The sequence below is a fragment of the Leptopilina heterotoma genome, unplaced genomic scaffold (genome assembly GCF_015476425.1).
Source record: "Leptopilina heterotoma isolate Lh14 unplaced genomic scaffold, ASM1547642v1 Lhet_18, whole genome shotgun sequence".
In the NCBI taxonomy this organism is placed as follows: Eukaryota; Metazoa; Arthropoda; class Insecta; order Hymenoptera; family Figitidae; genus Leptopilina; species Leptopilina heterotoma.
Genome location: NW_025110896.1, coordinates 3,729,673 through 3,743,155, shown reverse-complemented (window position 1 = coordinate 3,743,155; position 13,483 = coordinate 3,729,673).

The following is a 13,483-nucleotide window of genomic DNA, read 5'->3' as shown; positions in this document are numbered from 1 at the left end:
CGACACCAACTGCAAACAGGCGCTTTATGACTTCGACAGTAACTGAGGTCTCACTGTGTCTGCTCCTCACAAGAATAGACAATTTACTGTCTAATCATGAAATGACATGGAAAAAAGCGACTCAACTTCTCAACGTCACGTACATTGAGTGATATATAATACAAAATATTGTCGATTCACTAAACGGTCCCGGGATATCATGCATTAATTAAGGCGCCAATTGTATTTCTAATCGAATGCGAGCTGTGCAATTCTTCTCATTGAATCATTTGTCCTGTTATATATTTGCGAATCGCACATAGTATAGTAACTTTCATGACTCTTCTCATTTAAATCGCAATCTCATCTCTTGGGAGAACATTATGAAATGCTCTCGCAGAAACTATATTCTCTATCTTTATACTGCACATACCATCTCTTGATGAAGTGAGAAATTAAAATTGCCTTCGCGCGCGTTGTTTTGCTAATATATGGATTGATCTTCTCAAATCGCTCTCTCTCTCTCTCTCTCTCTCTCTCTCTCTCTCTCTCTCTCTCTCTCTCTCTCTCTCTCTCGATCTTTATCTTAATACTTTTTAATAAACCGTGATATCAGTACAAAAAATACAGAATATTTTAATGAACTTACAAGTACCGTAAAGATTGAAAAAAATTACCAGAAAAAGTACCAAATAAAATTTGGAGGAAATGGAATTTTGTGTAGGGGAGATTAGGTGCGGTTGTTACGCTGTGCAGTTGTTACAAATGGAATATCTCAGAAACAGTTAGTTATAGAGATTGGGCTCCAAAGAGAAAAATGTTTAGTTTTTATGTACGAACTTACTGCAATATGTTTAAAAATTATATGCAAGCTGTACAAGTAAAAAAATAGGCACATTGGTTTTTAGAGGCCCAAAGTAGGGGAGACCGGGGCTAAACCGGACGGATTTGGTCTTTGACCAGAAAACTCATAGAAAAAAATATTTTTTGCTAAAAAGTAATATACCGTTTTGAAGCTTGTTCCTTCACCTACAAATCGCACTTGTTCGTTTTTAAAAAACTACAGTAGCTTTGGTGATTTATTGCTTCGAAGGTGACTACCTCAAAAACAAAAATCTGAAAATTGGTGGGGCTAAACCGGACACCCCATGGGGCTAAATCGGACACGGCAAATTAATTAAAGAGAGAGACACAAATTTTCGTTTTCTTTGTAGAAAATTCAAATCAATTCTTTGTTTCTTTATTTGTAGGTAGTTCTATACAAAGAATATAATATAAAATGAAAAATAGGTAATTAATACAATATAAAATAAATTATAGTTTTCAGACTTGTTTGATTTCAGCAGCTCGCTTGCTAATTCGTGTTTTAAAATAAATTCTTTATTTATTGATAAAGTGGTTCTATGCAAAAAATATAATATAAAATAGTTCATTAATATCAAATAAATTATAGTTATTGGCAAATTTGATTGTTTTCTATCACGACTTCCGACTTAGCCCCACACCGTCATCTACACGGAAAGAAAAGGTCTGGAAGAGATATCCATAAAAATATTGTTGAGCAGAATATTGTTGTGTTATCCAATTCAATGGAAGAGACAACTTTCAGAATGGAAGCACATTCCATATTCAATGGATGAGGGAGCCATATTATATTGTTGAATCAAATATGGATGTGACATCCATAGGCATGGTTGGGCTTACAATTCATGCTATGGATTTTCACATATGGCTGCCTCATCCATATAAACTTTGGTTGGGAGATCCATAGTTAGTTCAAAATTTCGATACATGTTGCGCGCAATTCATTATCATGGCATCCATTTAAAAATGGTCGTCTCAATTTGTCCGTCGCGTCGGTTTCCTGTCACGTCTATATAATCACGTTGTGAGTTTATTGTGTATAAATAGTGTTATAATTGTTTATTATTTATTATCGTTATTGTCTATTAGTTTTTATGTAAATTCATTTTCATGAAATATGTGTAGAGTATATAAGGAATATTATATGCTCAAATATTGTAGTTGTGTGTATAGTGTAATGGATAGCGTTAGTGTTTAGTATGCGTTAGGTCTAGGGTTCGTGTCTCCCCCATCGGTTAATAATTTATTTCGTAAATATGCGGTTATTACATAAGTGGTGTGTATTAATTAACAAAAATGTGTATAAAATATCTCAAGTGACATTGAATTTAATTAATTGAGTGATTCCAATTTTTTGTTTCCCATTTCCATTACTATGGATCACCCAACCATAGATCTTTTGCTGCTCCAACAATATACAGCCAGCCATAGAATATGGATGCAGCAACCTTAACTATGGATATCCCGTATTTTTCAATATAATATGGCTGTGATATCCATGTATCTGGATGTGTCAACTATTCCTTTTTCTCCGTGTATAGATGATTCTTGGTATTGTAACAACCGACATTCACTTTGTGCAGTTGTTACAATTTACACGCTGTCACTCAAATGCTTCTAGTTAATTAAATAATAGATATAGAGCTAAATAAATTATGGCCTTTTAAAACTAGATAATATACCTACCTTTGATTTAATTGTATGACCAAACAAATTGGAGTTAAACTCTAATCACTGTAACTGTTTTTATCAAAATTGTAACAACTGCACCTAGTCTCCTTTAAATAATTTATTTACGAGAAGCAACAATTCCAGTTCGTGAGGAAATAAAAATAGATTTTAATCCTATAAATTTTTCGACTTTTTTCAAAAAAGACAATTTTTTTACTTATTTTCAAAAAACGAGATTTTCGCGTTTTCTTCAAAATATTGCAACAAAATACCACTTTTTTCGAAATAAAATTAAACTTATTTCTATTTCTATAGTTCGAAAAATATTTATAGTTAAATTTTCAAAAATGATTGTTGAAATTTTCCTAAAGTTTTGAACGTTTAAACGAACGAAGTATTTTTTTGTGCTCCAATTCTTTTAAAAATTGATAAACTGAAATGGAATATTATTGTAATTAAAAATTTACTTAGTTAAACAAATTTTTTTGTAAATAAAATTGAAATGAAAAGAAATAATAAAAATATCGTCGTTGAACGTTCCAAACTCTTTTTTGACAGTGTCAAGATTTTCTGGCTAGAGATTTGGAAAAAATCTAGAATAATTGAAAAACAAATTTAAAGCCATGAAAAAATGAGGGACTAACTCTGCTGGGGCTCAAAACCCAGGACTAGAATAATTCTTTTAATAGGATTCGGCAAGTTTTTCTGATCAGTGGTGGAATAGTTTTTCTAGGTGGAATCTTAAATAATTCTTCAAATCAGTGACTGGCCAGTGTCTGGAAATAAATTCTTGTCCCGATGATGATCAGATTTTGTGATCAGTGACTTGACAAAAGTACTGTTCACAAAGAGGAATTGTTTTTATCCAGTGAAACTGGCCAGTCACTCATTCAGGACTGGCCAGATTGTCTTGGCAAGTAAAACTTGCTCTCGACACTACATCAGCTACTGGAAGAAAACAAGTAATACTTGACAAATTTCTACCTGGGTAGCTAATTCTTTGAAGACGAGAGGTGGTCTGATACAATTTCCATTCTTCTTCTTTTTTGTAATCGCGATGATTTACAACAGTTACTCTTTAATACAGGAAGTTGAACGCCTTTGATGCATCAAATTCCGCATTTAACAAATGGATATATAATCGAGCAGTGATATTCGAAGTGTCTCGTCATTGAAAGCGATGCACTTTAATTGGTCGTTTCACCAAGTAATGAGAGTCCGACTCCATTCTTCAAGACAACATGTTTGAAACGCTTGACCTTAACGCGCGCAAGAACGAGTTACAGACACCACTCCTTTAAGTCAGTCAATTGACTCGCTCGATTGGTAAGGAAAGTAATGAAAGATACACTCGTTTTTCTAGTTTTCTTCGTTTTCGCTTGACGTAATTAGAAAACTTTTATTTCACTATTAAACTTACATTTCAACTCGGCTTATAATCAGTAGCAGACAGAGAAGAATGAATTGGTAATCGAGAGGGAAATGAAACTTCAGGGTTAATTAGCAGATGACTTCTCGGTCACTTTCGGATTTTAGAAGCAGTGGAGACATATCCCGAGTCGAAATTTAGACCCTACTTAGCCTCTGAAAATGTAGGGCTTATTTAGGTTTAGAAGTCGTAAAGTAGGGTCTGATTTCAATACAATTTTTAAAAACTAGACCCTCCTTTGACTCCCAAAACAGGCTGAAATTTGCCAATCTTCCATTTGGAGAAGCAAAGGAGGGTCTTCTTCTAAGAAACCTATACCGTACTTTTATACCTCGTAGACCCTACTTTCATACTCCTAGACTCTACAATTAGAAAAAGAAAAATTTAAAGATTTGCTCAGATTCAATTGAAGCACTTGGGATGAGTAAAAGTGGAATTTTATGTGTTTTATAGCGTCTATATACACGAAGTGTATATAGACGCTATAAAACACATCAGTATTTATGAATTTGGAGTACTTTTTGCATTTGCAGTGTTTCAAGTAATGCATTAAAAAATAATTCAAAATTTTCTTTTAGAATGTAGGGTCTACGAGGTTTAAAAGTATGGTATAGGTTTCTTAGAATTAGACCCTCCTTTACTTCTCCAAATGGAAGATTGGACAATTTCCGCCTGTTTTGGGAGTCAAAGTAGGGTCTAATTGTATTAGAATTAGACCCTACTTTACTACTCCTAATACTCAACACACCCTGAAAATTCAGGGTGAAAGTAGGGCTTAAATTTCGACTCGGGATTGTACCAGAATAAGACAGTAGAATTAAGTTCCATTTTGGATCGATGTCAATCTGGCCTTGATGGGGCCAATTCGAGGTTAAATTAAAACGTTTCTTTAATTTCTAATCGAACTCATAAAAATATTGCTGAGCTGATATAATTTGTTAAATAAACAAATCAGAAGTTTTAATTTATTCATTTGATAATATTTTACATCCTTATTAATAAAATCAGATGTCTGTCTGTACATTGCTTAAAACTTCAAAATGTTAACATGATTAGTTATTATGGACATCAGGGATTCCAAAAATATTCTTAAAAAATTTAATGTATGTACGTATGTATGTACGTATGTCTGTCACAAAAACTTTGTACCCCAATCACACAAAAACATGTAAATCGATTTAAGTCCAACTTGGTAGGTTATTAGGTATTGACCCAAGGAAGGTTTATAAATTTACAGATTTAAAAAATATTAATTAGAACGGGAGATATTCAATTTCTTCAAAAAATTCAAAAAATCGAAAATTTCAAAATTTTTAATTTTTTCATGGATTGCTTTTAAAGTTTCTATACTTGAGTATCACATGTTATTTAGTCACATTTTAGCATAATTTTGCAAAAAATAAAGTCCTATAACTAATATGTAAGTATACAAATGTTTTCAAAAAATCAAAAATTTCAAAATTTTACATTTTTCATGGATTGCTTTTAATCTTTCTATATTTGAGTATTACATGTTATTCAGTCACATTTTAGAATAATTTTGCAAAAAATACTATCCTATAACTAAGATGTAAATATAAAAATATTTTCAAAAACTTCAAAAAATGGAAAATTTCCAAATTTCACATTTTTAATGGATAGCTTTTAAACTTTCTAAAATTCAATATTATATGTTATTTAGTCAGATTTTAGCATAATTTTGCAAAAAATACTATCCTATAAGTAAATATAAAAATATTTTCAATATCAAAAAATCGATACTAATTACTATGAAGTTTAATTCAGTAGTATTTTTGGAGTCTCTGATTATTATTTTGACGTAAAAATAGTGTAATTGAGAATTATTTATCAAATTAATCTAATATTTTCAAGAATTTCAGAAATATTGAAAATGCAAATTTTTTATGATTAAAATGATATTGCAGGATGTCAAGAAATTGTAAGTCACCTCTGATACAATACAAGCATATTATATGCCACTAGGCAAAAACTTATATGTTAAAACGTTTTTTTTAGTTTAACTCTAGATTTAACTTTTAGAGATGTTTTGAGCAATGTAAAGACAAAAGTTAACACGGTGTCTATTTTATTTAACAAAATTTCCTGCTTTGTCCTTTTTCACGGTTTATCTTTTTTTTGTTGAATTTAAATTTACTTGATTTTATCCATAAATAAATCTACAAATGGCTATAAAAATTTACTTATTTTTATGAAAATACTCTTTCTTAAGTTCATATAAAATATAGATTATATTACTAGCTGTCGTACCCGTCTACGACAGTTTTTTGTTTCTACTAATACATTTAACAGGGTAACTACCAAACGGGGAAAACTGGAAAAAGCTGGGAATTTTCCAATCAAATTAAGAAAAAGTTTCATTATATTAATTCGCTTTTAAAAAATTGCTTTTTACTTTAATTTTTATTGATGTATAATATTTATGAAAACAGACCCGGGTCAAAATTTAAGCCCTACTTTCAGTCTAAAATATAGGTCTTATGTTAGGTTTTAGCAGTCGTAACCTTTGCGATACAATTAGTTCCAATTAGACTCTACTATAACTCCAAAAACTGGGTGGGAAATTTGATAAATTTTTAATGCATTAATTAAAGTACTACAAATTGACAAATATTGTTCTCTGCATTTGAATTGGTTAAAATAACTAATTTGATAATAAAAAGTCAATCACTGATTCAAATAGTAATATTTTCCTACTGAAATAGCTATAATGGTACCTAACTAATTATTATTTTTTTCCGGTCAAATTAAATTCCTGAGCTATTTCCTTATTTTCCAAATTGGTAGACACACTGTTAAATGTATTGGTAGAAACTAAAACCCGTCGAAGACGGGTACGACAGCTAGTACAGTATATAATAATTATATTTGATTATATTTCATTGTAAAAATTTTTGAAAAACTGTTTACAGTTTTCGAATGTTCGCCTGATGAGGTCCATCGTTGATGGACGAAAAGCTTTGCGCTTGAGAATAATTTGAATTTAATGTGGATTAAAATATAATAAACAAATCAACATCTTACATAATTATATATATTTCAAACAATACCTACATATTTACTTACAAAATAAACACGACAGGAAATATTTGTTGTTTAACTCACCTTAAACAAAAAGAAAAGAAAACATTTAATTTAGAATTATTATCGAAAAAACAATAAATGTGAATTATTACTTATAAAATATTTAATGAATAATTTTACTTAAATATATCTAAATTAATTGAATTTTAAAAGAGTTGCGTTTATAATTTTCATAAATAGATCAACTTCAAAATGTTTAAAATTAAAATTTTATAAAATTTCAATTTTTCATGAATTTAATTAGAAATTTTAAAGAACTTAGATTTTTAAATAGGGTAAGTCTGGGGGAGACGGCCATATGGGAGAGATGGCCAGTTCAAATATTTTACAGAATTTGTAAAAAAATGTCACTTATTATGTGTTATTCTTCAACCTTTTGTGACTACTAATAAATGTCAACAATAAATTGTTGAAAAATAATGGAAATGTAAGTGTAATCCTTCAACATTTTTTTTGCATGGATCAAAAATAATTTGAAAATTTCAGATTTCTTATTGCTATATTGTTAGTTTTTAACGGATTTTTTAATTTGAAGTTTTATTGAGTAGTGCATAACCCACCCTTCGATATAAACAAAAAATGAATGGAAAAATTATTTTATTTATTTAATATTTTGATGTTTACTTTTGTCATGTATTATTGGGTGAGATGGCCATTAATGACTTTTATTTAAAAATTTTTATGTTGATGTTAGATATTTAAGAAATATTAAAGAAAAACAAATTAAAAATGTCTGAGAAGAAAATAATTCATCTAATTGACACCACACGGAGAAAAATGGAAAAATGATTTATGCAGTCAGTGTAGTACTCCTTTATAGAATAATATGTGACAGGTATACACTATAGTATTAGAAGTTTCATAGCTGAACACTTTAAGACTCAACACAAGTTATCCCATTCATCAGCTTAAACAAGACTGTTTAAATAGTCTAAGAGGGAATAAGAGTATAAAAAATTGGAATGAGAAATTTCTTTCTCATGTAATTGTTAAAAAACGTGACAGTGTACAAAATACAAGTCAATAATAGAAGCGAATATTGAACAAATAGTACTCTGTCCAGTTCTTTCGAAAAATGAACGCCGTGCACATAAAGTAGATACCTACTTGAAAACCACAAGTTATTCTCTCTCTCTATCACACTAATGGTCGTTCAATTATCTTACCGTTTCACTTACTCTTATTACTCTCAACTATTATGCAGTGCAGTTAAGTTCATTAAATTATTAAATATTGCTGTGAGAATAATTAATTATACATTTCATTCAAGGTCAATTCACTATTTTGTACACGGAAAAAAAAGAATAATCAAATTTACCATGAGGAGTGTCAAACTTGAAAAAGGTTTCAAGGTTATTAAGAAAAAATTAATGTTTTTTATTTATTTATTATTAAATTCTAATAACCGTATAAAATTTAAACTAGTTGACAATATTATTTATTCAATAATATAATGAATATTGTTGACATCCATACTTACATTAATTACAAAGTAAAATCCACGCATGATCTAATTTATTTCATTGGTAAGGGATGTTTCTTAAATAGGAAATTTCCCCCATCGATTGCGTAGCCGAGAGGCTTAATGTAGAAGCGTGCGATTTATAATTATGCGTATATTTAGTTGTATGGTTAGGTAGGTATTCAATCCCGTAGATTATAAGATTTTCCGATGCATTTAGTTGTTAATTGTAAGTATGAAAACTTGTGAATTAATGAATATGAATATATAAAGAGTGCATTTAACATATTTTTCTTTTTTTTAATGATTGATTATTGTTTTTTTTATATAAAATTGACGAAGTGAATAAAAGGAAACACTCGTTTCGCGTCGCGTAAGCCATTTATTTTGACAGGTTCCGCGCCTGCGTTCCTTTATTGTGAAAATTTCGAAGTAGAGGACTGAGTTCAGTTTCTCTACTATGCACACTGCAGCGCGCCTTATAATCTTCGCCTGTGTTTCAATGCTCTTTACAGTGACATTTGGAACTAAGGCCCTCTATACACTATACGCAATACCCTAAGATGCTTGATGGAAATGAATTAATGTACTTTTACTGGACTGAGTCCTGTTTTTTCAATATTGACTCCGAGTTTTTCAAACTCCATTTTTCTCCGTGCAGAGATGGAGATATATTTGTAGGTTGAGTCGAAAGTTACAATCAAACGACATTGATTTAAGATTGGATTCAGTGCAGTTTTTTCATTTTTGGCTACATGAAAACTGCACTAAATTCCATGATAAATGTTCAAAATGCGACCAGAATAAAAGAAAAGTAATTTGGACGATTAAAAATTAAATTTAAGCTAAAAGTAAAAAATTATAAGGGATAAAGTTCCGAATAGCCCAACCCACAGAATCTTCATGCTGTAAACCACACACGGAGAAAAAGGACCCGTGTGGAAAAATATTGTGGCAGTCTAGAGTCCAATGATTTCCCGATTAGCAATCATCAAGTCCGTCTAATTCTAGACGGTCCATCAAGTCCCGAATCAGTGACTTAACAGATGGGCTTATTAGAAAAAATCTAAGTCAAATATGTCCGCCTAGTACGGTGTTATTAAGACCGTCTAGATTTGGTCTAGGATGTTATATGCGCATGCGTCGATGTATGCCCAGCTGTTAAGTAACATGGCGCCTAATGGCGTCGCGTCGTTTGGCGTCGTTAGATCAGTCAGCGTATGGTGCATTTTCTTTGTGAATTTTAGTATTCGTTGTGGTTTCTGTTTTATGTGAATAATAATGTGCTATGTTGTTCCTGTTTTCTGTATAATTTAATTTTAAATGTGCACTGAAAAAATAGATTTTGATGTGTTTCTATGTGTTTTGACTAGTCGGCTGAAGCTAGCAGTCGTACTCAGCATCAATGTTTAGGCGTCATCTACAAATATGCCTCTCCTTCAAATTTAGTAATACTTAATGATTTAAAAAACCATCGAATATTGTTATTTGCGAATCAATATCCACTAAATAGCAAATTTAGTAAGTTTTTATTTATTAATTTCATTAATTAGTGGTTGACGCCTAAAGATTGGTGCTGTGTACGACTGCTAGTTTCATCCGGCTGTTTTGATTTGCAGTAAATTTTATTTTACAAAAAGACTACTATATCTCCAATGCCAAAGATTGGGAGGGACACAAAGCCTTTCGCTTAAAGAAAGTTGAAGTGAAAAATACAGAAAATTAAAATATTTTTTTATACTTTTTATGTAAAAAAAAGTCATCAAAATTATTTCAAATATAATTAAGTTTTATCATTCTAAGAATAGTTGTCATAACATATAATGAGAAATTTTGAATAGACGTAGATTAGAATTTACTAGCACTGCTGATCAGACCAGAAACGCTGGTCTATTCTAGACTATAGCGTGGAAGTTTCGTTTCAATTCTGAACAGCCGCTCGACAAGACCGTCTGCCCTGGGTTTAGAAAGACGTTAGACAGTCTATTAAGCGCTTGGTCAGCGCCCTAAAATTTTTCCACACGGGGAATAGTTGACACATCCAGATACATGGATATCACAGCCATATTATATTGAAAAATACGGGATATCCATAGTTAAGGTTGCTGCTTCCATATTCTATGGTTGGCTGTATATTGTTGGAGTAGCAAAAGATCTATGGTTGGGTGATCCATAGTAATGGAAATGGGAAACAAAAAAATTAGAATCACTCAATTAATTAAATTCAATGTCACTTGAGATATTTTATATACATTTTTGTTAATTAATACACACCACTTATTGAATAACCGCATATTTACGAAATAAATTATTAACCGATGGGGGAGACACGAACCCTAGACCTAACGCATACTAAACACTAACGCTATCCACTACACTATATACACAACTACAATATTTGAGCATATAACATTCCTTATACATATACTCTACACATATTTCATGAAAATGAATTTACATAAAAACTAATAGACAATAACGATAATAAATAATAAACAATTATAACACTATTTATACACAATAAACTCACAACGTGATTATATAGACGTGACAGGAAACCGACGCGATAATATGGCTCCCTCATCCATTGAATATGGAATGTGCTTCCATTCTGAAAGTTGTCTCTTCCATTGAATTGGATAACACAACAATATTCTGCTCAACAATATTTTTATGGATATCTCTTCCAGACCTTTTCTTTCCGTGCAAAAAAACCCATTAAAAAGACCGATTTAAAGGGACACGTTGGAGGGGGTCGGTTCTGGGTTGGGTACCTTATGGTACTAACAAGAAAGTCAATTTGACTACCTTTCTATGTTAAAAAGCAGAACTACATGATCAGAGCCGGGCTTCTCCCGGCTCCATAGTACTGTCCTTCCTGGGGCTCTTTGAAACGGGCTTTTAAAGGGACACGTTGGAGGGGGATTGGTTCTGGGTTGGGTACCTTTTAGTACTAACTAGAAAATTAATTTGACTCCCTTTCTACATTAAAAAGCCGAAGTACATGAGCAGAGCTGGGCTCTATATCCCGTGTAGAAATTGAAAATAGGACTTCGTAAGGCCCTGAATAGACGCCCTTTCGTTTAGTGAGGCGCAAACTAGGAAAATTAGTCAGGACCCGTCTAATTTCGTCACGCTTGAAATATCAGGTGATGATGTGGAAAGATAGAGAGGTTCTAACTAGATTGCCTTGTCACTGCCTGAATAGAAAAGCAGAATGTGGGGATTTAACTAGAGGGCCTCTTTAGCGCCTCATTAGTTTTTCTAAATACCAAAGAAAAAATTTACGACAGGCGTAATATTGCGCCAGTAATACTGAACAAGTTACTGAACAAACACACATGTAAACAACACTGTTTCGACCAATCAACCTATGACTAACTTAACACTAACACTAACGCATACCTAACACTAATTCGCAAGCTATGAATCTACTTTCTCATCGTCCTTATATACTAAACAGAACATTTCTTTACCGCTTGTAAGAAAAAGTGCAATATTTTTAAATTGAAAAATAGCAAATATTTTTGCTCAAATAGTTTTTATATTTTAAATAGTATATTAATATGCGTTTAGAACTATTTTTCTGATTAATTTCATTGCTTATTATTTAGAAATTAGGATTTTTCAATGAAATTGAAAATTAATTTTAATACCTAATAGGGGCATAAATAGATACCAGATAGATTTCCCTGTTTAGACAAAAAGGGCATTCTAGTCAGAGCCTGATTGAAATATTTAATAGGGGCATAAATAGATCCAGCTAGATTTTCCTATTTGGAAAAAGAAGGCATTCTAGTCAGTGCCCTATTATCACCTATCTAGACATTACTAGTGTGGTTCACTAAATCCTCATCAGTGCCCTCTTTCAAATAAGGCGAAGTCGGGCAATTTCCACACGGGAGTGTTTTCCCTTTTGAAGCACTTTAAAACGGGCTTTTTAATGGGTTTTTAACATGAAGGTGACCTAGTCGCTAAATTTCTGTATCATTTTCGTAATCAGGGCATAAAAATACGTGGGTATACGTAGTTTCAATCAATTCTATGGGTTGAGCTATTCGGAACTTCACCCATTCAAGTTTTTGAAAATTTTAATTTTTCATAATTTTAAATAATACACTGCAAGCCCGATCAGCGGTCAGCTCCGGGGGTGCTCGACCGCTGATCGGGCGTAAACATCGAACTGTTTTATGATGGGTTACCATTACTTGACTACTGAATTTTTTTTTAAGGGGCCAGAGCGTCTTTAATGTATACGCTACTGCCACAACTTTTCGACTCCCTTATGGCCCCTCGCCCGCCCCATCTACAAACGACGTAAACAAGTGACCACTGATCGGGTGACCGCTGATCGGGCTTGCAGTGTAATTGTAAAACTAATTTTTTTGAAACATTTTAATTTCAATTCTGTTAAAATCAGTTGAATTTTTAAATATATATTTAATATCATTTCAAAAATTTTTAACACAATTCTTCGAAATAATTCAATTATCCTGATAAATATCAAAATTACTCCGAGAAATTCAATTATTTTCAAAAAAATTTAATAAAATTCTTGTCAAAATTTTAATACTCATTACAAGACTTTAATTGTTTTGAAAAGTAATAAATAAATAAATAAATAAAATTATTGTTAAACTTTCAATTATTTTTATTACAATTTTAACCACTTCACTGGCAGGGCGTTCCAAATGCCGTTCCACGCGCCGAGGCCCAGACTGGCAAAAACACCGAAATGGCGTTCCTAATAAAACTTTATTTTTTAAGAGTGTACACTACTTTTATCACAATTAATATTACACATTAATATTATCACAATAAAAGTTTCAGTTTTTGAGATTTTCAATGTTTCTTCGAACGGTGAAATACTCAATTTTTACCACTTTTCAACAAATGGCGTTCCACTTTTTTTCAATTTTTACGCAGTAAAACTCATATTTTTCATTTTAAAAAAATGTATTTATATACAATATTAT